This window comes from Notothenia coriiceps, unplaced genomic scaffold (assembly GCF_000735185.1).
Source record: "Notothenia coriiceps isolate Sejong01 unplaced genomic scaffold, NC01 NC01_scaffold00015978, whole genome shotgun sequence".
Taxonomy (NCBI): domain Eukaryota; kingdom Metazoa; phylum Chordata; class Actinopteri; order Perciformes; family Nototheniidae; genus Notothenia; species Notothenia coriiceps.
Window position 1 is genome coordinate 59,993 of NW_011348679.1, and position 25,428 is coordinate 85,420.

Sequence of the window (25,428 nt, forward strand, 5' to 3'; positions counted from 1 at the left end):
GGGGGGGGGGCTGATGCTGGGTGCCTCCTTTTTAAAGCCAGATTCTCCCCAGATACCTCTGTGCTATTCATCAACAGCTTTTGCAGGGCAGTGAAAAATCAATGTGCTCTGCACTGCAAACAGTTCATAATGACGGGGGATGGAGGAAAAAAGCTCAACTGCAACAGAATTGATTTGTTTAAGTACAATAACACGGCTCTGCAGCGCGGTGAGGAGGAGGCTGGGCGCCCAGACAAAGACTGACTGGCAGTATGAAACCACAAGCAGTAATTGACAAACTGCTGGCAAAGTGCAAATCTGAAATACAGACGCCTGTTATCTAATTAATGGAGTTTTCCTTCAAATTACCACCTAACAGAGGAAAATACACTTTGACAAGAGAACTGCAAAAAAAGCCTCTTTTTAAATGTACAAAACAAAACTCATTATTTATTCATTAGTTATGTGATGATCTAAAAATACATGTAAGTACAAAGAGGTCTTCTCACTTCAATTGGATTCTGAAATAGATCAAATATGACTAATAATGCTATGCTTATTAAGATGTATTACTAATTGTTCACGTTCCAAGAGCTAAAATGACAACCTTTAAGTTGCCTATTTTTTCTACATATTTATTTACAAAGATGTATTTTTAACTAATTAGAGAATCTTCACATTTGAGAATCTATTACCTGAAAATATCTGACAATTTTGATTGACAAATGAGTCAGTCATAATTAATCACAATTGATAGATCTTCACATACACACACCAGCTGTAATCTTTTGTACGACTCCAACACACACACAAACACACACTTTTGTTTTTTGGCCGGGAGTCACAACATCCTAAGCCAATTCAAAGCAAGCACAGTGAGGGTTTGATGTTGCATAAAGCGCAGTCATCAGGATGTTTTAAAAAATGACACCAGGCTTCACCTAGCAAAAAAAGCTTTCACTAGGTGCGATTTTAAACCTCCTGATGCTGCAAAACAACAGAAGCTCGGAGTAAATTGTGTCAAGACAGGCCAGCACAATAAAACATTTCTCCCGGACTCTCTTAAGCTGACCACAGAGGTGCATTTATCATTGTTATTATTCCTTCAGAGAGGCCCTCCCAGGTTTAATTGGGTCCTCATGGAGTCAAAATCCCTGCTGTCGCTGAAGCCACCGGGGCTGGACAGACTCATTCCTCCCCAGTCAGCACGGGGTTTTACTGGCTGTGTGAATAACAGTCATTCCGTGTAAAGTGGCCGTGAAACCCGCGGGTGAGTCAAAAGGGTGGTGGGATCTGGACGCGACCCGCTAAGCCTGGACAATGGCAGGCGGGGGAGACTCTCACCTGGCTCTGCTCTCAACGCGGTGGGAAAAAGCTCTCGAGAGCCACAGGCTGCCCGTCCACCGAGCCGGCTCTTTGGGGTTATTATTCCCTGCGGCCCACATTTGCATTTTAACTGGTAAATACAGTAGGTTTTGAATGCACATTGGACATTAAGCAGGTGAACAAATGAAACAGGAAAGGGATTAAAGAGCCTTCAATTAAATAAGGGGAGACAATGAGCTTGTGAAACAGCACTGAAAATGAAGCTACTTTGCATGGGTGGTGTTTGATATGCTGTTCGCTGAGTGACATTAATATTGGTCGGGTGATACATTTGATTTCCTTTTCAGATATGTGGCAACAGTCTGTAGTTTTAAAGAGCAGACATAAGCAGAGCAATGTGTGAAAAGGAAGAATTTTAAATCTCAGTTAATACAATCTCTCAAACTGCTGACCTCCCATTCACCCCCTCCACAGTGCTCCACTTCCACTCCGTGTTACATTGGCACAGAAATCACAACGCCTCCTTTTGGCTGCTTCCTGTTGTCGATATGCTCAAGACATGCAAGATTAACCAAGATACGCTTCTCTGCTTTTCAAAAACACACCCGACAAAGACACTTGAAGTCAAAAGGAGGAATGCTGGAACAGCAAAATGTAGGAATGACAAGCTCGCCGTTTGTAATGATTTTCTGCAGAGAAGCTAGTTTTCATTTTAAGAAGATAAAAATAGGGCTGTGTAAAAACACGATGGAAATCATCTCCCCCTCAAAGCCTGTGTTTACATACACACTCATAACGTGACACTTGTAACTGTCATGCTAAACTTTAAATTGGATTATTTTACTGGAGTTAAAGTTAAAGGAACTCATTAATTCTCAAGTGCATGTTTTGTGTAGACGGGCTGCAAATAATTATCAGTTTCATTACACAGTAACATACTTAGGACTATTTCAGTTATTAATCTGACTGTAAATTGCAATGTAGAGAAGGTCATTAGCCATAGGCGGATTTTGCGGGGGGGCAGGGGGGGCATTGCCCCCNTGCCCCCCCTAGTGGCTGAAATATGTTACAGCATTACTACGTCAAAAACTGTTCCAATATTAATATTTCAGATATCAATATTTTAATAAGGTAGTTCAACGGTTAATAATATTGTAGCGTGTTCAAGTAACCAAGGGATATAGTAGTTATCACATAAGTATAAGATGTGCACAGTTATGATAAGTTGTACAGTTATGTAATGCACTGTTGTTGGGGGGAGAGACCACCCCTTCCATCTACGTGTGTGTGTGTACGGCGGGCATGAGGCGTGCATGACAGAACGAGTTGTGTTCATATGTGGAAAAGTCATACTCAGTGCGGTGAGCGCTGGCTTTATTGCTACTGTATCCGTAGCACCCCACGCAATAGTTGTCCGTAAAAAAGGTTTGCCCCCCCAAGCGCAAATGTCAAACTCCGCCTATGTCATTAGCACATATTAGCACAAATGTGTCCGTATTTTCTCCTGATTTTCACAAAGATATGTCTTAACCTACAAATCACCAAAATGATGCTAACTGGGATTGTGTAGCATGTCCCGTGGTGTAAGAATGAATCTAACACAAAATCAACAAAACAATCGTCAAAAAAAAGAAATGCTGTGTTATGTGGCATTACAAATACAAGCGTTCCCCATACTGTATATGAGTAACCCAGTAAATAAATTAATCATGTAAACTCGGGTTAGTGCAAGTAAATCCCTTTATCGAGTATTATTGTAATCTTGTAATTTGCAGCTGTTAGGTTTTAATGCATCTATGTACTGTACATACTGTATATGTACAAATCCAGGTTAGCAGGGGAGGGATTGAACCTTCTCCCAACACACGTGGCGCTGGTCTCAGAGGACATCCATATGAAACGATTACATGTAGTTGTGTGGCAAAGCCGTAAACACACAGTGTAGGCAATGCCCTGAATGAGTGCTTTAGTGATGATTACAGGTTTAGAGATAATGGTTTTTAGCGTGATACATTTAGAGCGCATGAGACACCAGCTCAGTTAGCTCCCCAGTCTTTACTCTCTACTGATTAACACAAATGCTGGCGCCTTGTTAACCACCGCTGCTGTAATTATGTGGAGCCTCACACACACACACACACACACACACACACACACACACACACACACACACACCCATATACAGCACATACAGGCAGACACAATGTAGTGCAAAACAGTGCAGCCGTATGCATGTTGTGTGCCACCAGATCAGTATCCCAGCAACTACCAATTATGTGTCTTATTCATGCAAATTCAGGTAATTTACTCCCTGCTGAGCACAACTTCCCAACGTGTTTGCCCTCTAGCATCACTTGTTTTGTATTGTGGGTCGCCTAAATAAGTGAAACAATTAAATTAAATTATCCCAAAGAGGCATCTCTTTTAATTGAGAATCAATTGAAAAGGTTTGTCACAACTTGGGTTTTCTTTTTGTAGTTTGGGAATGTCTTTCTAACACATTAATGAATACTAAGACCTGGGAATGCAGCGGAAAAAATGCTAAAACAAAGACCAACACGACAATAAATGACAACCAGACGGAACACATTTCTTGAAAAATATGTAAAACCACTTAAACTGAAAGTGAGGGCGTTAAAAATGTAAGCAATAATCATTCCTTGCAAAGGAAAGTTGCGAGTGCACAACACCAGTTAATAATGTGGGTCAATTTTGAACCAGGAAGTCAGTCTGTAAAAAGGATTTCATTGAATTAAGACTTATTTAAATGGAGGTGGGGCTCACTGAAATAGCTAATCATCTTATTATTTCTATAAGCAATGATGGCAAAAACCATGAAAACAAGACCCAAGTTGTTTGAAACCAGAATTTCACTTTAAATACCTGTGTTTTTCTAGTTCAAACGGAGTGTGCTGATGCTTCTGTGAGGCTTACAGGAATTGATGGCTACAATGTTATTTCTCCTCCTCCTCTTCTCTCTACAGTATATCTTGTTTCAAAAGCGAGGCAGCCCAAGAGGGCGCCTGTGTTTGTATTCCTTTGTTACCAGTCTTTCCCTATCAGAGCGAGAAGGTGGTAGCAACTCCCACGAGGGAGATGGAGATAGAGGTGTAGGCTGCTGGCGGAGCGCTAAAGCAAAGAAATGCTGCACCGTCCGACCACAGACATAAAAATGATGCGCCACACCTATAGTCTGTCGTGCTTCATCTGCAAAGCAAACCTTAATGCCCTCTTTGGTCACCTGCCTTTTCACCGCCCCCGGAGCAGAGTAGGGTTTACGAGAGGTGAAAGACTTTGTAATGTAATGGAGACAAGCATGAGAGTGAAATATAGGGGGGAGATCTTCCAGAGCCAATTGCAAAAGGAGAGGTGGGTGTAATGAGGCCTGATCTGTCACAAGAAAGAACCACGGTCCCATATTTGCATTTTCAGCCCTTTTCTCTTCATCTCCCTCCCTTATCTTTTCCTCCTCCTTCTCGTAATAAGGAAAAAGAAAAAGCAATGAGAGGGAAGAAAGGTGGGGAGCGGACATATACACAGAGGAATCCAGGGAGGGGAAAGAGATCACATTACTATTGGGAGGGAAGAAATGATTAAAGGCTGAGATGAACACAATCTGCCGGTTCCAGAGGAAAGAGGAAGGAATTTCCAGAGCCAATAAGCAAAGCATCACAGGAAGATCTGCCTCTCTCTGCTATTCAACCATGACGGCACATTTTCTACATACACCCTTTTACACCAGTGTGTTTTATGCAGTCATTAGCGGGTCTAAGGATATTGATTTTTAAAACACTGCTACCTTCTAATTATAGGAAATACTTGAACAGAGAATTGCCCATGTGGTGCTCCTCAGGATTGTGATTGCTGCAGCGTACCAGGTATAACAGTGTTAGGATGACTCCCTTGCAGAGGCAAAGGGGGAGCAGAGAAAGAGAAAGAAAAACAGCAACATCAATAATGAAGTGAAGGAGACGGGGGAAGAAAACAAAGCCGCTCATAACAAATGAGAAAACAGGCAGAGCGTCTCATTGCGAGCGCGCTAACGACAATCAATTAGCAATTGCTCATGATCTTGGGTGCGTCGGAGTATAAGGTGTCTTAATGAGTCCCATTTCCATTAGCTGCTCGACTCAAGAGGCATAAGGAGGAGGCTGCTCCCACCAGCTCCTCCATCTCAATGCCTAATGACTACGAGAGTGGATTACTCCATCAATTCCTCGCTTCTCTTTGTTTATCCCCTGCGTAAATAATGGTCAACCATTACAATGCATTAAGCAGGCCACTCTACGCAGAGCCAACGAGAGGGAGAAGAGGAACACAAGTGCTGCGTGGCATCCTCCAGTGATCTCTAGGAAATCGGCTAATACCGGCCATGTGGTGGCAGAGAGAGTGGGGGCAGGAGAGGGGAACTAGCTCAGTGAAAATCTACCTAGAGGCAGGGTTGCACAGTAAATATGGCCAAAGAACAAACAGTAAAGAAGTGGTTTGTCTTATCAACCTCTTCCTGGGATATTTCATTACGTGCCCAATAGGGCTGCAACAACAATAGTCTAGATTAATTGATTAGTTTGGTCTATAAATTGTCAAAAAAGGGTCCAAAAATGTATTGCTTTGTCTAAAACTCAAATAGATTCAGTTTATTTATCATACGGTATACGGGGGCGTGTGGTGCAGTGGGTTCGGAGCAGGGTGTCACAGGTTCAAACCCCACTGCAGTCAGCATGTCGTTGTGTCCCTGGGCAAGACACCCCAAATTGCTCCTGTGGGGATTGCCCACAGCATTGAGTATGTAAGTCGCTTTGATTAAAAGCGTCTAACAAGTGACATGTAATGTAATAATGTAATACGGGGGTTAAACAATTGACATCTCAGTAAAAAGGTTTAATTTCTTCAGCTCATCAGGTCTCTAAAATGTGCATCAGGAACTATTTCTTCAGTAAAAAGTAGTCCCGTGAAAAGTGTTCACAACAAGGTGTCCTATTATCCAAACTCACCAAGACATTGTTTTGTATCATTTGTTTGAACAAGAGCATCAGCATAAGACAGGAAACTATCAGTGACAAAAAATAGATGGATTTGTGCAATCAGCACCTCACAGAGGACTGTATGTGTCAAATGAGGGAATACGATGTACCTCTGTTGGTGCATTGCTTTCACCACGGATTCTACCAATGAATATTTCACCCACGGCTCCATCACTCCTTTTCTATTTCCCTCTCTCTTTCTGGCCCTCTCTGGTTTCCCTGGTGTCACAGCGCCGGACAAGATACAAATTAAACGCATCAGAACAACACGCAAGTGGAAATGATGTTGCCGCTGCATTCGCTCGGGTCATGAATTCAGCTAACTGTGCTTATCACTGGCTCCCGCTATTAGTCTTAATAGCCGCAGTGACAACCTGCCTTGAACGGAGATGGGCTCTGCTTCCAGGGGCTCGCCGCAGACAGGTGATTCTCATCTGCGGTCTCTTCATGTGTCAAAGCAAAGGACAACGCTGGCTGAACAATGTCTGGCAGCTTATTGGAGCAAAACATCAGAACCCTGCAGGCCATTACAGACAACAGAGCCATATGTTCTTACGCGCTCGGCATCAATCAAGGACAAATTAAGAATTCAATCAAATGGTGATCACATTCAAGCTGTTCAAAGCACTTATCTTGAATTATGAGTATGTAAATACCCAAAATAAACAAATGAGCCACATTCCATAAATACTAATATACCACACAGCATGATAACATTCAATGTGTGATCATAAATGCATTGTGTAAAAATGAAAAACAAATCTCAGTAATTTATCGTTATTTTTACACTGAGACAAGATAGACAATAAACAAATGTCAATGTGTATTTGATTTTCTTGTTGTATAGCCAATTTAAAGATGCAAAACATTACACTTTTACATTAATTGGAAAAAAGAATTCTCTGCTAAGTAACCAGATATTTCCCTCAGGATTTGCTGGAAGTAAATATTGCCCTTATATGAGTGCCAGTTGAATGACTAGAAGTTTTCTATGTCCACAGCCTTGTATGTTCATCTTTTTTTATCAAAGAACCAAATGTTATTTCTACTGATGATTCAACCGGGAAGGTTGTATGCCCGACAAAGCCTCGGGAGAGCTTGAACTGCAAGCATAACAATGTCTATAGAGAAAATGATCAGACTTTCACAACCTTGGACAGAAAAATAACACGTCTTTCTGCATTACTGTGAGTCAAAAGGGCATCCAACATATACTCTGTGTATACCATTGCACTTCTCCAAGAGTTAATAACATCAAGCAGGGATTCAGCGTAAACCCAATCATTTATTTCGCTCAATGCGAGGGTGTTTCATGACTACAGTGTAAAAGGGAATATTGCCAGGAACAAGAAGTGCATTTGGCACAAGAGTGAAAGTCTTACAGAGAAAAACGATTTTTCTTTCTGAACTAAAGGTTACTTGCTGTAGACTGTCAGGGAGCCGTGCTGCGTTGCCATTGAGTGCGACGCACAGCCTGGCCAGGGTGAAGAGAAGGAGAGGCAAAGTGAAAGTGCTAAGTTAGGAACCTCACAAAGTAAAACCACATAGAAGAAACTATACAAGAGAAGTCCACTTGCACTCAATGAACACTTGATGATCCTCGCTGCCCTCTTAGCATGAAGTCAGACCAACACAGTTCAGGACGTCTTTTCAGTCAGAATTCTTCCCATACTGTAAGTCGGAGGAAGTGACTCTCCTCCACCAAAATTGCCGAGTTTGTGACTGAGACCATGTCATCATGTTGCTCTGTTTAGACAGGGAGGAATGACTTTGATCCACTTTGAGGCATGTCTTCCTTTACTGTCAAGAGCAGGTTAGGATTTATGGAGGGAGGGATGACACTTTTGTATCCACTCTGCAGAAATGCTTATTTTTGCTACAATGGCACTTGAAGCCTCAATAAGATTAAGTCTTAAGCAATTATGGAAAGTTTGAAGGATTAAATGCTGTTGTAACTTCCGCACATCTACGAGACAATAGAGGTGGCAGAACCCGTGGCGACCTCTTATCATAGCTGGGATGGCACTCTATTTTACAAACATGACAGAGTATAGAGATACTGGGCTTAACAGCCTGTAGCTGCAGATTTGTGTGTAGAACAATGGGAGCTTGTGCTGATTTCTTGCCTGAACAATGGCAGGATGACATGGAGCCTGACAGACACACACAGAGCAGCAGGATCTATACTGCAGACAGGAGAGGCATCTTCACACAGCAACAACACTGCCAAAAACATATCCTCATCTTCCTTTTTCCTCTTCCAACCTCTTTTATGTGTTTTGGCACCTCTGGCACTCATAACTCAAAAGTTAACAGTGAAACTTTGAGCACCACCATGAGCAAAAGCTTGTGGAGCAAAATGAGTCAGTTACTGCTGAACAATTGAGCATGAGCTAAAGAAAAAACTGGAAGGTATCAGTGGTTTCCATCCAAATGTGGTTCTAAATATGACTGACATTCCAGAAAACTGGCTAAACTAAATGTGAATACACGTGCTTTTCCATCCACAAGGAGATCTGTTGATGTATGAATATTCTTGATATTAATTCTCCAGTTGAGTATTAAGCCATTGCAACAAGGTGCATGAAATGATGTAACTAAAAGTGCAACAGTCAAACCTTTGAGAAAAAGAATGGATTTCTTTCTATTTGTTTCACGTTCTTTGTGAACATGTCTCCTCATTTGTTCACTAACATTTTTTAGTGGCAAACTCTGTTGCACGAACCACCTAAGCATATCATACAAATCCCTTGAAATATTTAGCCTTTTTGTCAAATATTCCTCATTCCCACCTTTATTATTCACAAATTGTGAAAGCACATGTGGATAGAAATGAGTACAAATATAGAATTAAATATAATAAAAATGATACTTTCAAATGATAAATGACAAAACACAAAAAAGGTGGTATTGCTAAATCGAGAAGGTGATGAAATCTGAAGCGCTCAAAGTGTCCTTCATTATTAATGTCCTAGGAGCGGGACTTGAAGCAGCTTTGCTTCTCTTATCAATCATTCATCTGCTTTCCATTGAACACACTCTGATCCTCCAGTGTCAAATCAGGCTTGAAGTGGCTAAAGAACCACCAATCTGCAGTCTTTCCTTAATTAAACGAGTCTAACATGAGCCTCAAACACCTGCTCTCAAAGCGATCAACAGTGCTACACTAATGTGCGTTTCCCAGGCAATCCATGACCTGTCAATCATTTAATACACAACACTCAGGTCTCATGAATTAAGAATAGGATGCCAGAACCCATTTGTGCAGGCTCGTGGTGTGCGTGTCCTTGTGTTTGAAAACACCTCAACAGTGAAAACTTGAGATTGAATCAAACTGAAATAATAATGTGGATGCTGCTTTTATAATAAAACAGCCCAAGTTGCTGTCTTCTCACCTTCCCATCTTGCACAATGTCTGAACAGGATCCCATCTCACTTCAATACAGACGGAATTTGGCTAACAGCAAACATAATCAAACTTTGCGGTCCGTCTTTACTGTGGAGCCGAATTGAAAGTAGTTCTTTGGTGGCAATCTCCAATTACCTTCTGCGTGCAAGTGTTCACTGCGCTGGAACTTTTCCATTTCATCATTACACTCAAGCTGCCCCCATCCAAAGCCAAAGCAGTAGCGGTGGAGGCAGCAACACAGCAGACCGTGTCATCCACACACCACGGGGGGATCCTACCAAGCTGCAGTGAATTCCTCGTTTTTGTCTGGGAAAAGATTCATGTCTATACAAACCGCAGGTGCAGTGAGTTCAATTTTTTTTTTTTAAACTAGCACAGTGAAAAGGGGGCAGGGCAACACTCAGCTCCCCCCTCCCAAGGCTATGTTTGTCACAATTACTCGGTAGGTCAACTTTCCTCCAGTCTCATTAAGAGGTAAAACACTGAGGCTAGAAAACCCCTTCTTTTTTGGACCCCCGCAGGAAATGTTTCAGCTTGCTGCCGCACGCTCCAAAAGGCTACTGATGCAATCGTTCTCAGCCCTCACAGTGGACTGAGGAAGCAATGAGGAATTTTGTGAAAAAAACTTCCATTCAAGAGGCCAATCCAGCCCAACCAATCAATACTGATCAACAGGGAGATGACAGAAGATGACATTCCTTCTACTGAGGCCAAACACCAATGTTTCAGGACTCAGAGCCTCAACTCAGACTTGGATTGCTCATCCTTAGACAAATCCAGAGCTGGAAAGTAACTAAGTATATTTAGTCCAACTACTAGGCTACATTATCTGGGTAGATTATCTTTTTAATTTCATTGATCAACCATATTTCGGAGGGTTAAACTTGACAAATCAAAAGCTACAATTGATATTGATTATTAAAATGGAATAGTTTACATTCAATATAAGATCTTAAAAACGTTATACATTTGTATTGGAAAAAAATGTGCTCTATTTTGACCTGCTCTTATATTATAAAAATGCTCTGTGTTGAACCTGGCTTTAACGTTTAAAAATAAATTCAATGAATTACATTCAGGTACAGTTTTGAATGCATGCCTTGAAGTGGAGTATTTAACACAGTGGTAAAGCATCTTTAACCTAAGTAAAACCTTGTTTTTTCTTCGAACACTGCCAAAATCTCATTGGAACACCCTGAAAATGATTCATCCACAGCATTACCCATGCTGACAGTGTCACGCTGAAAGAGAACAGCCTGTAGAGGGTGTCTTTCATCTGAGCTAAGGCACAACAAAGAGCATGAGGTTCTTGTGTTAACACAGGAAACATATATTTAATGAGACAACCACTACAATCTCCGCAGCCTTGCTAAGTGAGTCTGACCCCACACCGCAGTCACGGCAGTCTAGACGAGGCCGAGCGGCGACGAGGGCCTCCCGAAAGCTCTCGTAATGCACAAGGAATTTGGTGCGTTTTCCTCAGAGCAGAGAGGAAACGCATGAGTGAGAGTAAAGAGTGAGCGAGATCCCTGCAGAGGTCAGAGCGTGTCCCCGGAGGTGTCAGGGGGAGTAAATGGGCATGACTGCAGAACACAGGGTTACACCGGCTCTCCTCCCTCCGCCTCCCTCCGCAGGGGTGCCTCCACCGACTCGTCCCTGAACGCCTCGGAGACAGAATCAGCATGGCGTTCTCTTGCATGCCACGCAAATTGGAACAGGAAACGATTGTCAGCTTCAGGCGAAATCAGCACCTTATTAGAAAACAAACGTTGATGTGACGGGAAAGAGGATCTCAGCAAAGGACGGAAGGAGTTGCATGTCGACAGATCAAGCTTGTTTGATTCTCTGCTGGTTCTCTGCACGGCTGGCTGAAGGCTGACACCAGTATCAGGGCCCATGAATATTCAGAGACCAAGTAAATAAGGCAGATAGCACTTGACATGTTTAACACCCACCCTTGGCACCTTCTCTCTACAAAGCCAACAAGGTGGAGAAGCGGAACAAATATGTTGCTTGTTTGTAGGCGGCAACAATCCCTGCTGATGAATTGGATGGTTTTCGAACAAAGAAAATGAGTTTCAGTGGGCGAGCTACATCAAAATAAGCTGGACTCGGAAAAACAATCAGATTTCCTCGGCGGGATTTGAGTTGCTAAACTGCTGTTTTTTGGAGACTGGCATTAATAGAGAAAATTTAGCATTATGCCTTGCAATATGCTGACATTTACATTCTAAGAAAAACATGTTTCCCTCAACTATAATCCCTGCTGGTATCAAAATGTTTGCTCTCTAAATATTTACCAACCCTGAATCACATCTAAAGCCTTACACAGGCACCTTGAGACTTCCTTTTTTTTTTTTATACAAGTGTTGTGTCCCAAAGGAAATGCAGTGAAAGCACTACAGACTATCTTGCGAGTGAGTTAAGTCTCTGAGCACACAACGCATTCCTCCAACACCTCAAACAGCTCTCAGGAAGAAAAATATATCTGCCACCAACAAAATGCACTGCACTTAAAAATCAGAGTCTGAGAGAGGAGCGGGGATTCATTTGGTTTACCCTGTGGAGTTTTCACACAAAAAAGGCAAACGGTAGTAAATGTATTACAAGATAAAGTAATGTAAATATTGACACTTTGATATTTATCGCCAGGCTTATCCACTGGACCTTTCCATTTAACATCTGCTGTGTATTATGACAGGTGTGAGGGTTAAAGTAATGCCCTGCTGACAATATATCTTTTAAATGTCAAATACTCACAGAATTCAGTTTATACTTTCTTACTTCAAGGATAATGGCCGTAACAATGGATTCTAATGGAAAAAGAGCAAGCTACAAACTTTTCAGAGCCACGTTAAGCTAAAAGATTAGCTGAGAAGTCAATAGATTATAATGTTAGTTCACGCAAAACGCTCAAATTGTGCTTGCATTAGCTTTAATAGCTTAATTCATGCTATTTGGTAAATGGTAAATGGACTGTATTTCTATAGCGCTTTATCTGGTCTTTATAACCCCCATCAGAGGCGACAACTAAGAAAGCAGAAAACTAAATTATAAACAATATATGTTATTCTTGTTGTGATATAGATTTCAGCCTAATACTAATATACAAGAAAACAAAGTAGTACTTCTTTACCAGGGTTTGGTTAGCAGCTTTGGCTTGATGTCTTAAACACACACATGCAAATATAAATTCACAATGTGAGTGGTCAATAAAATGTGAACACAAAGGGGTCATGCGCGGGGCATTACCCAGCTGTGTCTCTGGAGCGAGCACACAGCTTCCGAATGAACTGAGAGGTTGTGTACCACTCAACACCACAGAGCCACACACAGGCACACACACATGCACTCTAACCTCCACTTACCGCCACCCCCACCCACTGCTCAGTGCACCCTGCCTCCTGATAAGCTGGTTTGCCAGGCTTGCCAGCGCCGCTGATGGCTCCGTTTGCACAACCGCTCCATTGTTGCCGTGCAGAGTGGACAACTGCACTTTGGACCTTTCAGTCGGGAGAGTCTACTATTTTGTTTCCCTTAAGGGCATCCACTGTGGTTTATCTGCGAGCTGCCAACTACACACACACTTTAAACACTGCATTAAGGATATCTAAGGAGAGAAAACATAAACAGCAGCGGCTGTGTATCCGCTGCTGCTGCTGTTAAGTACTGTACAGTCAGTTTGCCTGGCAGTTGATTTTGCCGGAGCTTAAAAAGACTCATAAAAAGGCAGCTGAATTATCTGGGTTCCTGGAACCTGATCCACTGCCGGCTGACCTTTAGCGCAAAGCAATATTAAACGTAATAGTTGGGAGTTAAGTGATTGCAATTTATGAGTCCATTTAAGCAGATTCAATATTGGATGACAAATGATTACCTCTGTGAACTAAAGCTTACACACACGCAAAAATAACCCAGCAACACACAAATACAGAGCTTTATCAAACTTAACAATCAGCTCAGTGTCTGTCTGCTGCGAGTCTGGCTCGGCAGAGGGCTGAACAGAATTTTAAAAATGCATGACTAGAAGAAGAAGACGAAGAAGGAGAGATTGCATATTAAAATATCCTAGTTTTTTTGGCTCTAACTATAATAAGCTCAAATTGATGTGTATTGAATAGATGTTGCCTCTAAATGTGGTCAACTGGCCAAATGGATTAAGTGTATCAAATCCATTTTCCTGAGTGCATTGAGGAAGTGTCAAAATGAAATATTTTCAATTTAGCCCCTTAAGGTCCAAGATGTCTTCCTCCTCTGTAGAACAAGTTGCTTACTGTGCAAAAACAGGCCGCAACACATCGCTAAACGTAGCCCGGGCTTTACATTATCCTGACCCAATCCACATATTTGATTCACTGTGCAGCCAGAAAAGAGCTACATGACGTTCAGGCATTCAGCTCAGACTATAAAGAAACAATGTAGCCTACTTTGCACACTCCTCACTTCTCTCTTTTCAGCCACATCCTCTTGGATTTTATGACTCTGGTTAAAATGCAACCATTAAATATTCATGTGCGAGGGCTTTCACCCGTGAAGCAGCCCCCCCCTACCCCCTCTCTCTCAATCCCTCTTTCTCTTTCCAAGTTTAGTGAAAGTGAGAAACTTTTTCAGATTTTAACTGACAGGAGCTAAATATTAAAAAATAAGGAGCTTCAGGAGTTCAGCAAAGTATAGACTAGTCCTCTCCAATATCCTGGCTTCTTCATCCTCATTATTCTTAGATTTTCAGACTGCAGGGAGACTCTTGTGGAGTCAATTAACATGACAATACAAACTGTGGAGATTAATGAAAACAAACACTCAGTAGCTGAACAATGACGCAATGAAAATGGATGGTTCACAATCACTCCATAGAGAATAGTGAGGTTTTTTTTACTCATCAGCATCATAAACTATATATTGCTCATTAATTTTTCACTTCACGTCTTGGCTGTTTATTATGCAAAACATTTCCTATCAGCAGCAAAAGTAATGAGACAAATCATTCATACTCCCCCTCTTAGAAATCAGAAGTAAAATCCATGATACCAGGTTAGAGTGTCTATAATGGATTGGGGACGAAATGATGTCTTCAGGTATAGAGACAGTAGCATAAATAAAGGCTGAAATGTGATTTTGCTGCAGTGAACATTAGGGAAATGTTTGAGGCTTTATTTGCGTTGATGTGATCCGCATACAAATCAAGGGATGCAACATTCAGGGCTTCTCCAAACAAGCGATTTCACAGACAAATGAAGCAACTGCTCTCAGACATGCACCCTGTCTGTGTGCCCAAGGTGGCAAAACGCATGTATAACAACTTGATTTAAGTTGATTTAACTGCCGGAAATGTACGAGGGGGAGAGAAAAAATGTACCCCGGCACAATATTGTTGTCTTGGGAATAGTTCATTCATACTGAACTAATCTTTTTAGTGATTTGGGAGTAACGATCAGTGCCACTAACTAATGAATGAACAAATGGTTCAGATGTGTGTGAATAATGTCAGCTGCAAGCAAGTTTGGAAATAACGTTTTTGCAATCACTCTTTTCCATCAGCCACCAGGAGTCTTGCTTGTTCCAGCATTGAGCAGCTGATTAAGATAAATTCATTTTTTATTTTCACTGCACTGCTTTTAAAAATGCCACTTGCTAGAAAAAGAGTAAAACTTTCCATCGCTGCTCGTCTTTGATCAAAGACCAATAAGAAAACTAAAAGTGGAGGATGGCTTGCGAAACACGAAGGCTTTTCAGGGCCATTATTCCACTCTTGGAAGCCTGCCCGTTCTTTTGAAAAGGTTTTTTTTCTTTCTTCAAAGCAAACGCTGATGACATTACCCATTTTACTCCCAATTAAAATGTATTGAAAACATCTAGGAATCACTGTACGGCTAATATAAACACAACTAGCTTGTCAAATTCAGACAAATATAGCGATCACAGGGACAAAAAAAAGGAGCGCTGCCCCGGCCTTTTGAGTTCGTAACCAGCATTTAATCTGCTGTAATGATTTACAATATGACAAGTCAAGCAAGATTTACTGTGACAGATAGAATGGGACCCTACATAAATATAATTACAGCTCACATGATCCTCTCCAACTCCCTCCTCCAAAGCAAGAGTCTGCCAATGCCACACAAAGAGGATGCAGGCTAGCACCCTTGAGTGATTTGCTTTTTCAATTTGCTCCTTAAAACCAGCTGATGCCATACAAATTCATAAGAACAACAACAGAGCCACAAAGTATCATGGATTTATCAATGGGTGAAGAAGCAAGGTCTTGATAGAAGGCATGTTTTCTGAATAAAGGTGGTCCTTGTGGACATGCCATTTGAGCAACAGTGTGTGGTGTTTCTCAAAAAAATCAGCTGCAGTACACTAAAGAGTCGATTTTAAGGATGGATGCTTTCAAATAGGGCTTAAACAATAATCATCATAAATCTACAACTTGAGTACTTTTCTTTTTAAATATGCTTTTGGTCTCTTTGTACTACCAAATATTGTTTTAAAAAAAAAACATCAAATCAATCTGAATCCTGTAACTGAATGACACTAAATGAAAAAAGTAAACAAATCTGCCAGTGAAGTGAACATACAGTATGTCTACCTTTTTCATCAAGCCGTTTCAAAATGTTATGAGTGTCAGTATTTTGAGAAAAAAAGGACACATAAAGCTGGTTGCTGCACTTGAAAAGATACTCAAGTGTATTTGAAATGATGTTAGATCCAGTGGGCGAAGAGTTTTGTACGAGGGACTTTTAAAGGCAGACGACAAAAATCAGGAGGATTAAATGCACATGCTGTTCAAGAAATATATTAAAAAGAACAGAATGATAAGAATAAGCATTACATGTAAATAAGAATAGTGGCCATATGAAATGAACTGTTTCAGATTCTCTGGTCAGAAAAAGTCATAAACTGTGTGAGAAGTGGCCACACATAGGGGTAATTCTCCAAGAGAAAATCAGTGTGTGCTCAACCCCCCCGGCCAGCCAAGATTAGGTTTCACATTCCTACCTCACAAATAACACACACACACACGCACACACACACGCACACACATACACACAAAAGAGAGAGGAGACAGAGAGGTGTAATGAGACACAGACACTTTCTGACCTCAGACTATTTCATCTCACTGGCGATGTTTACACCATAAGTCAAGCACAAGGATATCTTCCCTCTTGTTCTCCATCCAATATGAGGAGGATCAACCCTCCCTTCCCCCTCACGCACACGCCCCCTCCACCTCCATCACCCTTCATGCTAATGTACGACACATTAGTGAAACCAGCCGCGCACTGTTTTCGTCCATGGTGACACGAAGGATGCTGGGCTCTCGGGTGAGCCATCTCTCTCTCTCTCTCTCTCTCTCTCTCTCTCCGCCCCCCCCCCCCTCTCTCCCTCCCTCCCTCCCTCCACATGCCAGGCACATCACGAGCGCGGCCTCACACCACAGCGTCTGTGACTCAAACATGCCCTCCTTATAGAGCAGATGGTCAAAAATAGCGTCCGCCGTCAACATTTTTGTAAGCCGTGGGACCCGTCGGGCCACATACTGTTTGCCAAGAAGAAGCAGGGGTGCAATATGTGTGTGTAAAAATAATCTGGTCAGCTCCTCTCGGTTTGATACTGACAAAGTGAGAGTGCCCTGTTGCTAGAAGAAAAGGACTTATGCAATCTGCAGCTATAAATAACAGTGTGAAGTGTGTCTGCATATGTGTCTTGCTGCGTGTTTACGTCCAGACGACAAATCCTGATTAATGAGTATTCATCCTCAGCAGTAGTTGTTATGATATCTGCGATTACTATTAGTGAGTGAAACGATTTCTTGTGTCTGGACAGCCACCGGACGAGGGAACATAAGGAAACAGACAAGATGTGTTTACAGAAGAGTTATTTAAAGTCACCACTGGGACAGCACTGCACGTGGCTAAGGGCCATAGTTTTACACACTGTGCCGATATACAAACACAGGATTCATATCCTGAAAACCCAGGTCATCCAGAGACACAAATACTCATGTAGCTAGCTGTTAACCCACTGAACCCTGAGCATGTAATATATTATTATATTTAGAATAAGTAAGGCTACACAGAAATAGTCTTATTTGACATGTCAAAAGTATTGTGCCTATTCTAGGAAACTTTGGAGGAAATGTGTGGCTATGTGAACATGAATTAAACACAAAGCTCATGTCTGTACACAAAATAATAGACAAGACGGTCAGTGTTCCTGGTATGTTAAACCATGTTGATGGGGTGTTCTTTGCATAGTATGGTTTAAAAAACATTTATAATAATAAAGTGTTAATTTGGGGGAAGTTTTTTGTATTTTATTATTTTGGATGTTGTTCTCCCGATTGTCTTTTTCTGTTTCTTATTTATTCTTTTTATGTATATGCCTTGACATTACAATTCCCATCATGCTTTGGGTGATGTAAACATGAGGTTTTATGTTTGCTGCGGGCTACACCTATTTTTATGTCTATTTTTGTTTAAAAGTTGGCAAAAACACAATAAAATATCATGCTGCTTCAACTACTAGCAGTTCCTGTTTACACTACAGACAGAAATCACCTGCATTCCGTTCACACTGAAGAAAAGGTCTTACTTTAAGGATTTATAAGGAATGGTGTTAGGTTTAATTTATTCATCTTTAAATCAATATTGCTCTGATCCCGATTTACAAATTACAACACATAACAAAACGTAGGTTAATCTGATGATTTCAACACAGATTAACGGACATGTTTCCAAGATGGACATCAGAAACACTGCTGTGGCTAGAACAAAAAGGGGTGTGATTTTTGACCCAAAAAGCATCAGTCGAATGCTAAAGGGTTAATGTATTCCACCCATATCAAGTGCTGAGACTCCTGTCATGGTCTTCTTTCACTGCCCACAGCTGTCATGTCGGTGTATCAGCTCCGGTCTGTGATGCATGGCTTGCACCTGGGTAACCGACCGCACACAGACACCGTGTTAGATCCCAGGTGTAAGCTGACACACGGCTGAGGGCGTGGCCTTTCTGCTCTCTGGGCTTCATCATCAGTTAGACTGCTTTGTTTGAGCAGGTGAGATAAGTAAGAAATCCGAACTTCAGTAAACAGATGCCATCATACTTTCTGCTAGGAATGTGTGAAGGTGATTCACACTATCTTTTGAAATGTTCTAGGCAACATTACTAAGTAAATAATCCAAAAAATGTTGAGAGCGTTTTTGTTGATGTCCTGTAACTCTCACAGCTACTCTACAAACTTGCCATTTTCTTTCAAACCATTGAAGCTGCAGAAAACAGTTTGTATCACACACTTCAAAACTTGGAACAAAAATGAATAGGCAAGTGTAAATCAATGAGTTCAAATTGTAAATTTGGCACAGCTTTACATGCAAAGCCCTGAAAACAATGCTCAGTCTAATCTTCTTTCTTATCAACATTAACTGCTTATTTTAAATGAAAGATTGCTCTTTTTACAAGAATGTCAATGCCCTAATCAGTATTAAATACTACATCAGCCAAATCCATTAAAGTATGAATTGACACAAGACAGAAAATATTCCAAAATTCTCATAATTAAATATGAGCAAATCAAATAACTTGTGTTTTACTCAGCCAGCAATCATTACCCCAAGGGCATTCAATGTTCAGAAATACAAAACAGAAATGCAGCGAATCCACATGGAGAGAAAATGTGATGACAGTTTTTAGGGTTGTTTTCGTACACTCTGTCAATCAAATGCAATGAGATCACACGCGGTTGAAGCATTATGACTTTTGGGTTGTCTAAAATCATAACCAGAGTCATACTTAGTTTTCAAGTGCAGTAAAATGAAGTTGCTGAACTAAATGCATTTCAAAACCATGGTAAATGAATGCACCATCATTTAGAATCAATGACTGTGAGAATAAAAGATAAGCCAATGTCACTTTAGGTCATGATAGTCAGAGTGACAATGCAAAAGGGAAAACAGGTGAAATGCAAAACAATATTTAAACAGGCGATTGATGTGTCGACATGACGAATGACAAACTGTGCAACACATCGGGGATTTGATCTACTTGTGTTTTACATCTTGATAGCAAACTTGAAAGCATTTGACATTTGTGTTTGGTGTGGAGGGGAAGGGGGTTTGGAAGTATCTGGAGGAGGAGAGGGGGTGGCGGGGTGTTGCTGGGGAAAGAGATTACCCTCAGACCTTTTCTTTGAGAGCGACAGAGAATGGGGGGGGGGAGGATGTTCCCTGTGTATTAGTAAATCCCAGTTAATTTTCCCTGTCAGAGAACAATGAGATATAGACCCCCGCAGGCTCTGTTGAATGTAATTCCACCACTTGCTCAGAATCACCTTCATTACTCATCAGAGGTGTGGATCTCTCTCCTAAATAAATTTAAAAAAAACTCTGGAGCCACTACTAGACGTTGTGATGCTTCAACAGAGCCCCCCAGGAGGCTTTTCCGCACCCATTTCTTTATAGTGAGATTACACCTCTTGAGATGTTTTCTCATTTCCAGAGCAGCTGCTAGTTTCTCAGTCTATGTTGAAATTTGAAAAGGGAAATATAGCTTCCATGCAACACTATCCCGTGCTGCTATACCCTTCAAGGTCCCTGGGTTGGACCTTGTTTAATTTATAGAAGCTGAGATTTAGGAGAAGCCGGATGTTATTCATGATTCAGAGCCTTTCATTTACACTTAACGCTGTGGTGCTGCGCTCTGACATCATCTGCGTATGTTTTTCACAGCATGTCACATTCAACATGCATGAGTCTGCGACTGCTGGGGGCCTCGAAAGCTCCAATTATATCCATCATAGGGATAAGACTCACAGATTGGATCTAGGCGTTTCTTTCTTACAACTATCATGTCACTCCTGAACTCACCCAGTATTAACTGCTGAATATCACTGCTTTTTAATTGTATTTAATGTCTTATTTAACCTGCATGTCATCCAGATATTCAGGAAACCTGACAGCAAATGTGAGCAAAACTATTTAAATCACAGGAATTCAGCAGATAGTTGAGACTATTACATATTTTCATTATGAATTCAATTGTGCAATTACATTGTTATGTCAAAAACATTCAGAGTCTCTCAGAGCCACAGTGATGCCATTACTTGTTTTGTCAACATTTATTGAGAGAATAATCCCAAATGACCTTAAATTCACTCCAAATATAACAAATAGAAGCAGCAAATCCTCAGTTTTTAGCAGCTGGAACCCAAGACTATAAAAAGACCAATTGATTATTGAACTAATTGTCTCATGACATATATCGTCCAGAACTAAGTTAGTGTCTTTTAGCAACAAATTCTGCTAGAATTGCAATAATTAGCCAATAAATCCATATGCCTAATGATAGTACACTTGATATATTTGGGTTTTGTACTGTTATTCAGACAAAACAAAATAAAACATTTAAAAAGACATAACCTTGAGATATGGGAAATCATAACGGGTATTTTTGGCATTTTCTAGACACGATATTTATTGCAGCCCTCAATCTTTCACATAATTGATATTTGAAATGAAGTGGTGTACCAAGTAGGCGTGGGATCGAGCCAGAAATACAGTATTTAGACCTATTAATCACGAGATGTGTGTTTTCTGTTCCGGCTAACTTCCCCTCCAGCATGGCTGCAGCTGTAAGAGGAGGCAGGCCTATTGTTCAGACTAACAAGGGGCGCAGAGGTCACTTGCATTTTCACAAGAGCTTTGCCAGAGGGGTATGGGAAGTAGCCGGCACACAAGTCTGTTTGGTATGGATCTACACTAAAGCTTTTTCTATAAAGTCACATCATTCCCAGTCTATTATGAAGGGGGATAGATTAGATTAAGTGAGATTATGCAGAGAGGGGCTCCCTAAAAAGAGCAAAAATAACACACTCAGTATTTAGCAGGCGAGTCAACAGTGGGATTAAGCCAGAAGGACACGTTCAAATCCAATGCTAATATGCACAATGGTCATCCTTCCACAGGCTCAACTCTGTGTCTCAAATGTTGTTGCTTCACATTTCTCAACAAGCTGCAGAAACACAAATCTGACTTTTATTATCATATTTTGGTCCGAAATCTGAAATCAATCATTTTTGACAAATCTCGAAACCTCAAATAAGGGTTGTATTTCTTCTCCTCGTCAAACCCTCATCCCTCCTGTCAAGCTCTCTCTCTCTCTCTCTCTGTGCGTACAGTTTGTACAATAACAACTCCTATCACCAATGCAACCAAAAATATGCACAAAGTGGTTGCACACTCTAACATGATTAAATGATGTGTGGTCTGGCGTCACTCCCAGCACCTCTCCCATCCCTCGCTCTGTATCTCGCTCCTGCATGAACGCAAACACACACAGACAGACAGACACAGATTCCCTTTCCCTGAGCTGTGTTTTGAAAATAGAAGCTTCATATTAACAGTCAACAGTCAATCTGACAGGTACAGTCTGGCCATTGCCTCATCGTCATAAAACCCCCTCGGTGGGTATCTTGCTCAGAAAGTACACATGTTACTGTAGCTCCGTGTCACCAAGGCGGAGCGTCGCAAATCATTAAAAACACACACATGAGGAATGCAGAATAACACATGCGGGAAGATTTCGGTGGTATGTTGACGAAATGCTTTCTTAGTTATTTTGAGTGGTGGACAAAGTATTCAGATGCCTATTGGAATAAAACTAGCATTACCACAATGTAAAAATCCTACACTACAGGTCAAATTACAGAGAAACATGCTTAAGTACATTAAATGACTTGTGTAAGCAACAATTGAATGCTGTGAATGAAAGTGGAGGTAGGTTAACCAGTGTTTTGTTTTTACCATTATATCATTTCATTCTGACTGACTGACTTTCATCAAATCTACTTAAGCTTCATGGAAATATTGGAATGTTTTCGGTAACATATAGTACCTTTACAAGTATTCGACAGTGTGCATGATTTACTTGTCTTTATCAAAGGATCATTAGTCAAAAATGTTTGGAAACAAATGTTCAATTAAGGCTGTGCAATTAATCATATTTTAAAATCGCAATTACAATTTTGGCCTGCCACAAATACGAAAACAACATAATCGAAAAAAGATAATTTTGCTTTGGTAGGTTGTGCACTGCAACATATTTGATCTAATTGATTTTGGTCTAATTTATTTTTATTTATCATATAAATATATGTTTAGTAGCTTGATCTTGATTATTGGTATTTATTATTTTGATATTATTTATTTAAATTTAAATATATCATTTATTTTTGTATTGGTTTATCAGTTGAATTATACGTTCAGGGTAATCAACAGTTAAAAAGATACTGTTCAAATTATTATTTGTATTTGTTTTAAAGTTCAATAAATGGATGTTTTCAAAGTCAATGAACGATCGTATTTAATAATCGTGATATCAATTATTGACCAAAATAATCGTGATTATGATTTTTGCCATAATCGAGCAGCCCTATGTTCAATACATAAAAGTGCAACATATTTACCATTATCATATGTTTTTCATGTTGAATCTTTATCTGCAAAATAACCACCAACCATAGTTTTAATACAAACGTTAGAAACCTCAATATCTCACTCTGAAATGTTATGGAGTTGTGGTGTAAAATAGCACTACATTTCTTGGATAAACACTCTTAGTTAGTTTCCACCACTAGTAATCCAAAACAATCTCACTGCCAAAGATATTGCATTCTTAAAATAAACCTTGAAAGAGTTGGGTTTTCCTTCACGTAATACATTTCTAAGATTATTAACACCGAAGTGTTGTTTGACACCAAACTAAACCTCATGATTAAGCTACTACAACCGCCCACTGACACACTTTCTGTACGGCGAGCGCCACGCTTGCCCTGCTCTCTCTTCACTCATTGAAAATTGCCATACCAGCACAGTGATTCATCCCAGGAGTTTATTCTCCCGAGCAAAGACAACACAAAAAGGACCTTGAGCGAAACCTCCACAAACCTCCCACAGGCTCTGACCGCAGAGGAAGAGCAGTCGCTTTCTTACTCGGTCGCCTTTTTCCTGTTAGTACTTAAGAGGGCTCTCCGTACGCAGGAGCTGCTCGCTGCGAGTGGAATTCCCAAGAAGAATCAATAACAGTATGACATTATCCGCCATCTAACAGCCCTTTTTTACCAGCGCTGCTTAAGCACACATTGTTGGTAAAAGGATACTAACCATTTGGAGAGGGTTTGATACAGGAAATAGAATAAAAATATTTCACATAACAGCATTTATCTCATAACTATTTGCCAATTGACACTGTGTTGTGTTCAGGGAATCTTTTCAAGACAAAAGCAGCATGGGATGCAGTATACAGATAATATTTCAGAAGGTGAGAGGTGTGTGTCAGACACATCAGCTCTCCTCACAGGTTGTCCGGCTTAGTAATGAGGCCTCTTGTGTGTCCTCTCTGATCTGAGAGTTGAATAATTTCCCATGTGGCACAGCCATTTCTAGCTTCCGCTTTTACTCTCACCTCGCAGGCTGGGGGGGAAAGGTGAGAGCAGAAAAACTCCCACCCTGCACTGAAAACGTGTTGCCATTGTCAATCCACAGAGCCACACACAGACTGGCTGCAGTCCAGACAAACACAGATTTGCTTTAAAAGGATATACGGCGCTATTTGCTTTAAAAATAAAAAGCTTTGTTTTTGCATCTATTTTTAGTTGTGTTTTCACTGATCTGTGTCAGAAGCAGCTCGGCGTCCATTTACAGTTTAAATTCTGCCTCTCTGTGTGCTGACGCTTTTCATTGGTCAGGAGGAAACTCAGAGTTAATAAATGGTCTACTTCAGCGCCCAGACACACGTGCTGGGTTGCAGATCTCTGTTTCAATGTGTCTTTTGTTTGACGGCTGGTGTTTCAACATCCTCAACTTGAATAGAAGAAGGTCAGCCTGGTGGGGTCTGCCCCATGGTTATTCAGGAGCCCAACCTGGGGGCCTCACAGAGCTGGGGTGCCTGGAACGGAGGAGAAAAAGCAGAAAAACCTCCTTCTCCTTCTGACATCACCCTAATCCATGAAGTATACGTTGGAGTTTCCCCACTCAAACAGCTTTACAAATGTGCCATCAAGTGCTTGTGAATAAATAAAGAGAACAATTATCAGGTGCAAAAACAAAGGCAGCTTATACATTTGACATCGCATCGAGACCGTTTCTGAAAGTTTTCTTCAGTTCAGAAGGCTGCAGGCAGCAACCCAACAAGACCCTAGGATTACATGACATGAAAATGTAAACAAGCAACCAAGGCTGCTCAATAACTGGTGTCACCGCAGAAGCTTTACGTGACCCTCAGCGGCTGGGTCTAAACAGGCTGCCTGCTGCGAGGGACAAATTTGGATGCTGCAGCAGCCTTTAAAGCAAACGAGAGGAGAATGAACTTTTTAGCAACATAACACAAACAGGAAGGGCTCTCCTGGACATCTCACAAGAGAAAGATGATAAACATCTGCACGTGTTTGTTTGTTTGTTTGTTTGTTCCCAAGATTTTGTAGAAGCAGAAGTACAGTGCAGCATGTGTATACAACAGAAACACACTCCCTCTCTTTCACTGTCAATGGCTAGGAGGCAGATCAGGCAGCAGCTTACTTTTTTCGACTTGATTATGCATTTTGCTTCCTGGACAGATGTACAGCAAGTGGAAATGAGTCCAGGTCTACATGAGAGGCCCCCTCAATCCCCAACTGGTTCCATATTCAGGCAGCAGGAA

At 41.0% G+C, this 25,428-nt stretch overlaps 1 protein-coding gene across 1 annotated transcript in view; it reads right to left on the minus strand.

Annotated features, from left to right (window-relative positions):
- Positions 1-25,428, minus strand: part of LOC104949354 (zinc finger MIZ domain-containing protein 1-like) — a 74,704-nt gene that overhangs the window by 48,378 nt on the left and 898 nt on the right. The window lies entirely within an intron of this gene.